We start from the raw sequence: 11,601 nt of genomic DNA, 5'->3' as shown, positions 1-11,601 counted from the left end.
ATAAAAATTGCTAAATGGCCTCAAGTACAAATGAGAGGCATTCAGAAGATACATTCAAAGATGTGAGATGTGGAATTCTACACTGGTCACTAGGTGTCAGTAATGTTCAGTGAAATGGCAGACTTGATCGCCGGAGCAACAGGCTTTTATTGCAGGTTTGAATTGGCTCACAACAGACACAATACCCCCCCCCCCCCCCCCCCCCCCCCCATAAATGCATGTGCTACTGTTGCTGCAGTATCTTATACCAAGCTAAGACTCAACTTTTAACCCTCAAAACACATGAGCATATGTATGTCTTAAATGGTTTAACCTTGAAAAATGCAGAGAAATTCCTTATTTGCACCATTAAATGAAGAGCTCTTTATCTGGTTCCACACCAAAATGCAATGCTTTAAAATTTTAATATTTTAACACAAGATCAATAGAGATTCAATTCCAATTAGTCTCTAATATAAAGCAGTTTTTTTGTACAGGTGACCCAATAAGAACATGGGAAAAAAAGGATAATTTCCCTTTAGTTAAAAATGTTTCAAATACTTCTAAAATCCATTAATTTATTTGAAAACATGAACATAACAAAACATTTGGATAGGAATTGTCATTTGGCATCTTGTGCTCTTATTTTGGAGCACTGCACTTCCTGCTGCGGGTAAGATGCAGCCACTTTACCCCAGTGGAATTGTGTGCAGCTGTGTGCAATTGCAATTAGTTGGGATTATCAGCCCAGTGTCGTCACATGGTTGCCTTTGTTTACTTCACCTGTGCTGTCACCTATACAGTCGCCTTACCTGTTCCTGTTGCCCAAGACTACTGTGTGTGTGTGTGATGGGGGGGGGGTTCACAGAGGCATTTACTTGTATGTTTTGTTGCCTGTATCTTGCACTACTGTGAGTACTTGCACCATGTGAAGTACATGGCCCTTGTCCTTCTGCAGAAAAAGCTCTAATACCTTGTTGTAAAATTCTGATCTCCTTATGCTGAGTTTGAATATATAATCCTCCATTTTGGCAGAAAATCATTCATTCAGCAGCGCATGAAAATAAATTTAATGCATTTGATTCCAACAAACCTCCACCCCCAAAAACGCTGGCTTTTCTTCTCCAAGGACGGCAGCGATAAGCACCTTTCAGCTCACTGTAGTGCCTCCCGTATGACATTTGTGTATTATTTTGTCTGATTCGCAATAATATTTTTGTCACACTTGCATTGAATACATAACACAAGCTGTAGAGGGTCATAGTGGTCACGTGTTGCTAACATTCTGATAGCAATAACAGACAAATGTTTCAGACAAACATTACCCCAAATGACGGAATCGAAAGTATCAATATTTTCATTTCAGCATTGAATTTGGAGCATGGGGAGCTGGTATTGGAAATACTACATTGATCCGCACATCACTACTTAAAACTACAAAGAATTCATGTATCATGCTCCTTTGCTTTTTCATTCTCAAGTGACCATATGGGAAAAAATAAGGCAACTCGATTTCAAATCTTGACATTAATGTTATTGAAAGTTGACGCTGGTCATTTGTAGACATGAAGAGATGTTAGCTAACGTTGTAGCCAAGTTAACATTGGCTTGATACCCGTAGCTTGTAGGAACACAAACGTGATTAGGATTAGGGTTAAAACAGTGCTATTAAACAGTGCCTTATTAACCCATGAAATTGAATGTGGGGTTCCCCAAGGCTCAATTTTAGGTCCACTCCTTTTTAATCTTTACATGCTTCCCTTTGGGGACGTCATCAGGAAGCACGGCATCAGCTTCCATAGTTATGCTGATGATACACAGCTATACATCGCCGCGTCTCCTGATGACTCAGGGCCACTTGATGCCCTTTTTAACTGCATTGTGGACATCAAGTCATGGATGGCAGAGAATATCCTCCAGCTCAACCAGGACAAAACTGAGGTTTTAGTTATAGGTCCTGAAGGCCAGAGAGAGAAACTTTTACCAAAACTACAGGATTTTAAACCAGCCGAATCAGTTAAAAAGTTGGGCGTGATTTTTGACTGTCCCACATATCAAAAATATAACAAAAATAGGTTTTTATCACCTAAAGAACATAGCCAGAGTCCGCCCGTTTCTCTCTCAGGCCAGTACAGAGATGCTAATGCATGCTTTTCTTTCCTGTCGTCTAGATTACTGTAATGCCCTGCTCTCTGGTCTTCCCCAAAAAAGTATTTTAAATCTCCAATTATTACAGAACTCAGCCGCACGTGTGCTGACGAGGACCAGAGGGCGGGAGCACATTACACCAGTTTTAAAGTCGCTGCATTGGCTCCCCGTCCGCTTCAGGATCAATTTTAAGATTCTCTTCTTAACGGCCTTGCGCCTTCTTATTTGTCTGATCTGCTTTTACCATATCAACCCCCGCGGACCATGCGGTCCTCCGGCACTGGCCTTTTAACAATACCAAAACCCAGAACTAAAACCCACGGTGAGGCAGCATTTAGCCACTATGGCCCCCACCTGTGGAACAGCCTGCCGGAGAGCCTCAAGACTGCGGAGACTGTTGATATTTTTAAAAAAAGATTAAAGACGCACCTTTTTAATCAGGATTTTAACTCATATTTTAAACTTTTCTTAGGTTTTTATCTTTTTAGTCCTATTTTATGCTTTTAGTCTTTAGCTTTTAACTCCAGTATTTCCTTCCTTATGTGAAACATCAACACATATGTCTTTGCCTTTTCTGTGCATTAAAACACGAGAAAGCAAGTTAATTTCAGCTAGCTTACAAAGCCGTCATTAGGATACATTTATTTCAGCTATAAAGCCTGCTAGTTAATGTCTTACAGGTGCTGCTTTCATTTCATGCAGTAGTCGACACACACGGGTGTGCCTTGTGGCATGCATGGGGGGGGGGTTAACAAACCCTGCTTATGGTTCAAGGGCTCTGTGTACGCTGTGAACGCTGATAATTTACACAACATATTATATCACTATATTGATGACCAGAAGCATCTCAGGCTTCTGGTCAGGATGACATCGGACACGTTGAAGAGACTACGCGTCTCAACTGGCTTGAGAATGCCTCGGGATCCACCGGGAGGAGAAAGAGGGAAGTCTGGGCTTCCCTGCTTAGGCTGCTTCCCCCGTGACCCCGTGACCTTGGACAAGCGGAAGAAGATGGATGGATGGAGGCGTTATAATGCGTGACCGAGTTAGCTCTATTTTCTTTTTCAGGCTTCTGATTCGCATGATAGCTGGTGAATGTGTTTTTATGTGGACATTTTTTGTTTAATCGTATGGATGGAGACTTTTTTCACTGGACTAAGCGAAATGTGTCTTTTTGAAAATATCCATGTTAGTGTGGACACTGTCCATCAAGGCTGTCAATTCCTCCCCGGTTCTTTTTTGCTAATCTCCTTGCCCCCTTCAGGTCCAAATCTGGCTCAAGGCGCTTCAGCAAATAAAACGGTCAGTTCATATCATCCCGTCCTCTTCTTTGGTGGTTCTTCTTCTTCTTCTTGTCTGAGTAAGGAGGATTTCAACTCCACATTGTGCCAACTGCTGTACATTATTGACAGTCAGTAGGCGTCACTGATTCAAAATAGAATTGACTTACTTTCAACAAGACAAGCGGTGCTGTGACATGTCAATCATCCGGGATGGCACCTAGATAGGTCCAATCAGATTTCAGGGGAGGGGTCCACGGCTACCTTGGCCTGCTCTCTAGCTCTACCTCTGGCCTTAAAGGCTACACTGCAGCAACACAACAGTGACATGTTTTCATCATGGACTTAGACAGGGTCTGATATTTTAGGGCTGAACTCACATTTTTTAAATTAATTTAAATCTTGAAGCAGGTCTATTCTAAATAAGTGAATCACAAACCAAAACAAGTACTAATGCCGATGCTGTTTGAAAAATTTGTACTTTGTATTTGTACTCCGGAACTTTACAACCATAGAAAAATCTGTGAAAAATAAAAGCAATATATACCAAATATATTGTTTGGAGTGTATTGGGTTGTGTGTGTTTTTTTTAAACCAACACTTTCAATGCCAATTGTGACTGAAAGACGCTGCCTTTAAAATGTGGGGATTACTATTTGTGACCAGCAGGTGTGTCATCACTCGTTTTTTTTTTTTTTTTATCAGTCCATTTCACAGTAGCTTGCATCCAATGAATATAATTCCACTTTATCATATGCTTTACAGATAGTGGCCAATGATACGGTCACACCTTTATAACGCCATATCTCTGCATTTGGGCCACACTATTCTTCTGGGCTTTGCAAAGTTTAGTCGTTTTTATACGACTCTGACTTCAGCTGGGAATGGAATACATTTAGATGAAATCCAGTCCACATAGACGATAGACAACTTGACAATGCAGAGGTAAGACATTACAAAAAATGTTGTGCATATACCGCCTGCAACTACTAAGAGTCCATCTAGAAATGTTTAATAATGTATTACTTGTAAACCTAATGCTATGTAATGCCCTTCTATAAACAAGGTCAAGCTTTTCCATTCTTCCTTTGAGAATTCCCAGTAAAATCTATTATTCATCAAAAAGAGCTACATACACATTGAAGCACATGAACCGACCAATATCCAAAGTAAACAGTTGTTTGCAACTTTATTTACACAATGTTATTAGCATCCCCAAGGCAACAGAGTGAAGATCTCATGAATAGTACAGCAAATAAATGAAGACCTTCGAAGGCAAATCTCTTTTACAGCTTTCATAAATAAGGGAGCATGGTGTTGAAATGATCTGACTGACCCAGTCTTTTAAGTAGAACTCGTCCAATGTTTGAGGCCCATTGACTCTGCAGGGATATCACAAGGTTATTGCTATTCTTTCAAGAATTCTGGTTCAAGGAGACCATTTATTCCTGACAAAAGCATGCAGAACACACAACAAAGCCCTTCACGGGACGTTCTACTGTTCAAGCCTTTGAGGTTTCAAATGAGCTTTGCCATCATTAAAACATATCGCCTTCACTGTGCAATGAAGATGTCCGGCACGGTGGTAAAATGCATGTACAACATGATGTCAACAATGACCAGAAATATGAAAGTTAGGACATAGGACATACAAGGACATACAAGCATTTGTTTATGCAACTTTATATGGACATTTTGTATTTATAGTTAAATAATTTTGTATTTATATTCATAGTTTTTGTGAATGGACTCTCCCGTCCTGACTATTGAACACAAAGTTACGTGTATTGAAACAGAACGTAATATAAACGTTATGTAAGATCATGTGGTTGTGATGACAGACCTGGAGGTGATTCCTACTCCCTGCTTCTGGTCATTCATCACCATCAAATAACGGCCACGTATCGGCCAGTATTGTATCAAACCTGAACAAAGTAGTGTTAATGGTAAATCAAATGATTCAATAATCCCAGGATCAAATGTCAATAAGGAGTGCGGCAATTTGCTCCGGGCTGTTTGCTTGAGCTTTAAAAATCTCAGTTTTAATCAGATTTTTGGCATGTTAATGGTTTTCTCATGCATCATCTGTACAGGGTCATTATGTGAGAGTCAATACAATCACTAAGCTCATTTTAGCTGGACATGCGAGCGCCTCTTTGGAGCCCACACTCCTATGATTCATTAAATCCTCGGAAATTAAATTCAGAGTTGCAATGTCCTTTTCCCTGTCTTCTAATCTAATAACTGTAATGACACACAATTCTAAATTCAATCAGATTTAATCTGAGGGGGATACACATGCTCTCAAAAGGAGCCGATAAATGATCCCAGATGGTGAATTCTGTGACTGAGAAAAAGACCCATTTTGAAAAAAGACCAAAACGCTTTTGGAAGATGAATAATCACGTACGGTGGATCCATCAAGTATGACAATTTGTGTATTTTGAATAAAAGCAGCAGTGACATTAAGTTATTAAATGGATGGCTTTATATTGATTTTAAAAGGTTAATAAAAACAGTTATTTTGCTTTCTGCATGGAAGTCATATACGTTCCCTTGAAGATGATTCCTGTCAAAGCTTGTGTACAAATAAACTAATCACCGTCAACAAAACAATCAAATGAGAGTGAGCGGAAAAATAGAAATCTGCTGTATTAAAAACTTTTGCTCCTCATGATCATTAGGATCATTTAATCATCAAATAAATGGCCTGCATGTTGTGTTAAATTTTATTTATCTTTGGTGAGTCATCAAACTGAAGATGGAACGTATTCAATTTAGAAAAAAATATGACACGAATAAATCTTTATTTTATTTGAATAGTTTTTACTAAGTAGAGAGCTACATTACACTCATGCCTTGTTGTTCAGTTGTCTTATTGTGAACATACTGCTGCCACTCTGCACTCTGCGTGAATGTTTAGTCATTTGCAAGAAGCTATAATACCTGGAACTTGGTTAAAATGTTTGTAGTTTTAATGTTAGCATGAACATTTATTAATACTGGAAAAACATCTCTCGTTTATTACGGTTGATTGGTTCCAGACCCGACAGTGATATGTGAATTTCTGCAATGGAGGATCCCTTATCCATTCCACGGTGTACTCCGCCTCTCATCCGAAAACAATTACGATAGGCTCTGGCATACTCGTGAGCCTAATGAGGACAAGCAGGGCAGAAAATGAATGAATATAATATCATTTATAAATTGAATATTTTTGTAGCATAGAAAAGTCGGTGTCAGGAATATTACTATAGTGTTCGGTGAGACGCATAAGCACAAGACTTGATCGCCAGAACAACAGGCTTTTATTGCACGGTTAAATGATCTCACAACGAGAACACTTTAGTTTTAAATGGCTTGTTTACTTTTGTTTACGTCTATTATGTGTATTTTGGGTAATGCCAGTGTAAAAATGACTAAAGGGGTGTTAGTTCATGTCGTAAACAGGTTGTCTGTGTTCTAACCTAGTTTTTGAAAGTTAACTTACCACAGTAGGGGTCTGTCACCAATTAGCTGACAAACTCGGGATTAATTTACAGTTTCAACTTTTCTGTGTGGTTCTGACGATTTACTGATCTGAAACTGTGTGGATGTGATTTTTTTTTTAAACCGCCAAAATCCCCTCTCCTCAGGTGTGTTCCTGAGTGGACAGCACCGTGGACTTAGTCTTTAGAGTTTATAAGCATGTTCACACTGAGAAATAAAAAAAAATATCCAGTGATGTGTCAGGACCCGAATGTTGCACTAAAAATGGTCAAAATGGAGAGGATGACGAAGAGACAGCATGACCCTGTCAAAATGCATGCATTAAGGAAGACAGTATACTTGGTAAAGTGTACTGACAAAAGTGTTCTATTTAAGACAGCACTGGAACTGTAGCAGAAATGTTCAATGTCGTGACTGAAGCAACTGTGAATTAATCTTTTCATATGACTGCATGCTATTGCCTGTCCATTGTTGCGTATGTGTTCCACAGGCGACTGTGCACAGCCATATGACGGGAGAAAAAGTAATGCAGAGTGATTCTGAGGGCTGAGAAATCATTTTTGCACTGCAAATGTATTACTCTTTTGAACGCATATTGTTTTGAGAAGCCAAACTCTTTATTTACTGTAAGTGGCCCCACCAACTAACCAGAACTACGTTCTTCATTACTGAAATCCAACCAGAACTCGGCTCACTGAGTAAGTGACCGCTGATTCACTACGTTGGTGATGCGGATGTTATAGAACTTCAGGTCAAAAAACGATCCCTTTTAATTTGTAATGTCTTCAGTGCATGAAAAGACCACGATGAATCTAATATAATTGCATCACTGAATCTACCGCTGCTGTAATATTTTGGACAAACTTTTGAATAAAAGCAGCAGTGACATGAAGTTATTAAATGGATGGCTTTATATTGACTTTAAAATGTTAATAAAAACAGTTATTTTGCTTTCTGCATGGAACTCATATACGTTCCCTTGAAGATGATTCCTGTCAAAGCTTGTGTACAAATAAACTAATCACCGTCAACAAAACAATCAAATGAGAGTGAGTGGAAATATTGAAATCTGCTGTATTAAAAACTTTTGCTCCTCATGATCATTAGGATTATTTAATCATCAAATAAATGGCCTGCATGTTGTGTTAAATTGTATTTCTCTTTGGTGAGTCAGTTATCAAACTGAAGATGGAATGTATTAAATTCTGTTTATTTAGAAAAAAATATGACAAGAATGAATCTTTATTTTATTTTAATAGTTTTTTTTTTTTTTTTACTAAGTAGAGAGCTACATTACACTCATGCCTTGTTGTTCAGTTGTCTTATTGTGAACATACTGCTGCCACTCTGCACTCTGCGTGAATGTTTAGTCATTTGCAAGAAGCTATAATACCTGGAACTTGGTTAAAATGTTTGTAGTTTCAATGTTAGCATGAACATTTATTAATACTGGAAAAACATCTCTTGTTTATTATGGTTGATTGGTTCCAGACCCGACAGTGATATGTGAATTTCTGCAATGACTATGACTCTATCTATGAATCTAATATAATTGCATCAGTGAATCTACCGCTACTGTCATATTTTGGACAAACTTGCATGCCTTCAAAACAAACGTGGCCTTCCAATGGTGTTCGTTTGAACGATTCGTTCCAAGAAGTCTCGTGTGTTTCATGTGTGGACGCCGAGGCGCTGTCCAAGGTACTGCATCCACCCCTCCCCTGCAGGAGGCGTCACGTGACGCGCTCTGTCTGTGGAAGCTGGCAGTCCGTGGACGAGCTCAACAGGGGAAGCACCACACTGCTCTTCTCTCCACCTCCACTTGAACTGGATTCTCATTGCTGTGCTCTTCTCCTGGAAGCTCCGTGTCTTATTTCTCCTTATTTAATGTCGCTTTTTATGTTTATTTTTGAAATGTGAGGACGGCGTGGGAGGACGCATGTTGAAGGTAAATGTCACCTCCAGTAAGACTTTTGAGTGAACGCGGACCGTGTCCTTTTCCACAGCACATACTGATGGATGTGAGAGATTACTGAGTGGATTTGAGACGTAGTGTACCCCTCGCAGGGTCCTTTCGCGCCAACTATTTAGGGTCCCGTACAAGTGCACAAAGCCAAAAGGTAGGCGTTCGTAAAGCGAGAGCAAAATGTTATTTCTCACAGTTGCGTATCCTTTGTTTAAAAATGGTATTAAAACGCTGGTTCCCCTGTCACCCGGGACAAGATGTAAAGGAATGGAACGTTAAAGGCATAACATTCCGTCGCTTTTGCGGGGGGGTAGCGCATGGTGAACCCCCAAATGGTATTTTAGCCTCTTATTTGAAACATTTTACTGCACCGTCCGTGTATGTGCACGCAATACTTTAGATGGATCGTTCCTCCCAAACTGTGGGAAAATGAGACACATACAGTGCGCTTATTTCTAGCGGGGTCCTCACACAAATCCACCTTTGTGAAGCAAATGACGCACTTTTTTGCGTGTTTCCCTCCTCCAAAAATGAACTGGACAGTCATTCGATATTGGTTAGAATGTTTTTTTTCATTTTGTATTTCATTCATTTGTATTTGAAAGGGTGTAGAAGTTATGACACGTGTATTACAACTGGATTTGGACATATTAAATGACACATGTTTTCGGATTATACTAATTATTGATTATACTAATTATTATTACTATACTAATTATTGATCCCCATCATCTTCTGTCATGTATGTACCATGTATGTACTGTGCCAAAGTGCATGTAGATGAGCGCTGAGTCCGAATGCCAACAAAAGACATTAACTGAACACAACAAGCAGGTTGATACATCACAGCAAATTATAGCAATCCCCAGACACCATGTAAATATGACCCCTCCTGGTGGTCAGCAGTAAAGAATGACGTCAGTGTGAACGGATTCCATGCTTTGTCAAGGGTTTACAGGTTCATCTGTTCCAGGGTCAAACTATCACCATCATATACTTTTTTATTAACTGTAGAGGTAACACTTGAAGTAATAGTACTGCCTTTTGTAAAAGTTAATCAACCACTCTATAATGTATTAATTGCAATAAAAATGTGACCAGTCCAGAAAGAGGAATTATTTTTTGTTTGTTTCTTAAATGAATAAATAAATGCAGTGAATATTACTCACTTTCATTCAAGTGTGCAAAGCTGTTAACCCATAGCCAGGCCGGAGATGTATATACCGCTTTCCAATGTTGCAGTTAATTCCATTTCCCATTCTAGAGTCATCATCACACTTGACCTCTTTTCCGTCACATTCACCATTCTGTGGTGGCATCCCAAAAAAAAAAGCTAAACAAACAAAATCAATGAGATCAAATGCCATCAGGCAGAATATATTGTATGCACACAGAGAATTTCAATGAAAGCTAAACTGGGCCTCTTTAACTTTTCATCAAGGAAGACTCCTTGGATAGTCGGTGATCTGAAGTCTTACAAGGATGGATGGGGTGCCCTCATTTTTTCATGACGTGTATATTTTGTGTGTAAGCTAACTTTTTTCAAAATATGCATCACTACTGTGTTGCCTCTGCAATTCCTATTCTGACAAAAATACACCACATGGTGGTGCTGTGATTAAACCCCAAGTTTGAGCGTAGAACTCGGAAGTCCAGAAAACACCCATTGGGACTTTTGGGATTTTAGTTGAATCACCACAACATTTGGTACAATTTTGTAGTGGACTGACAAACACGTCTTTGGCCAAGATTGGTTGCAAAGTAAAACGTCTTCGCAGGACAGGACTATGCAACGTATTGACCATGGGAAAAAAAAAAAAACTATTTTGTTTTTTAAATTTGTTTTTGTTATATAAAGTTTTATGTATTTTTGCCCAAATTCAGCCTTTTCCATCATAAAAATGGCTAAATGAACTAAAATATAAGGCATTCGGAAGACTTATTCAAAGATGCTATGATGCTACAGTATACAGTACTACGTATACTACGCTGGTCACTAGGTGTGCTGTTACTGTTACTGTAAAGGTCAGAGAGACACACAAGCACCAGACTTGATCGCTTTACCAACAGGCTTTTATTGCAGGTTCGAATTATCTCACAAAAGGCACAATAATCCAGAATGTGGGCTAATGTTTTGTCTGTGACCCACGTCAAGATAAAACTCAACTTTGAACCCTTGACATCGTTTCCTGTCCGGCTTCCATTTACAGCAACAAACACTAGTCTCATCTAGGTCTTGTATGGCTTATTTTGTGTTATGTTTACAATATTGGGTAATCAGAATCAGAATCAGAATCAGAATCAGAAAAGGTTTATTGCCATGTATGATCAAACACATACTAGGAATTTGTTTTGGTGTAGTAGGTGCATACACATCTATTAAAAAAGAATGAGGATACAAAATATGAAATACAAAATATGAAAATACAAAATATACAGAATAACAGTATAAATATATGTACACAGTCTGTTTTTGTTTGTTATTCCGGAAGTGCAGTCTGATTGTTTTTCCTAAGAGTCCAAACTGAGCGTTAATGTAATACAAGTGTAAAGGTGGCCAAGGGGGTGTTATGTCATGTCTAGACAGCTCTAATAATGTCAAAATCGTATTAAGAAAATTGTAAACAGGTTTTCTATGCTCAAACTAAAAATATATTAAATTTGCAAATATTTCAAAGAAATGTGGCCGGGTCTGGAACCAATTAAGCAAGGGATTACTTTAAATCCATTGGTTGACAG

General features: G+C 38.8%; 1 protein-coding gene across 14 annotated transcripts in view; it reads left to right on the top strand.

The window, feature by feature from the left end:
- Positions 1-8,675: 8,675 nt before the first annotated feature.
- LOC131107920 (neurexin-1a-like) overlaps positions 8,676-11,601 on the top strand; it is a 282,890-nt gene continuing 279,964 nt past the window's right edge. For all 14 annotated transcript variants that reach the window (XM_058058402.1, XM_058058406.1, XM_058058399.1 and 11 more), the window contains exon 1: positions 8,676-8,844. The gene's annotated coding sequence lies outside the window, so the exon portion shown is untranslated. The remainder of the gene's footprint in view (positions 8,845-11,601) is intronic.

This window comes from Doryrhamphus excisus, chromosome 20 (assembly GCF_030265055.1).
Source record: "Doryrhamphus excisus isolate RoL2022-K1 chromosome 20, RoL_Dexc_1.0, whole genome shotgun sequence".
NCBI lineage: Eukaryota > Metazoa > Chordata > Actinopteri > Syngnathiformes > Syngnathidae > Doryrhamphus > Doryrhamphus excisus.
This window is presented reverse-complemented; position numbering and strand designations above follow the sequence as displayed.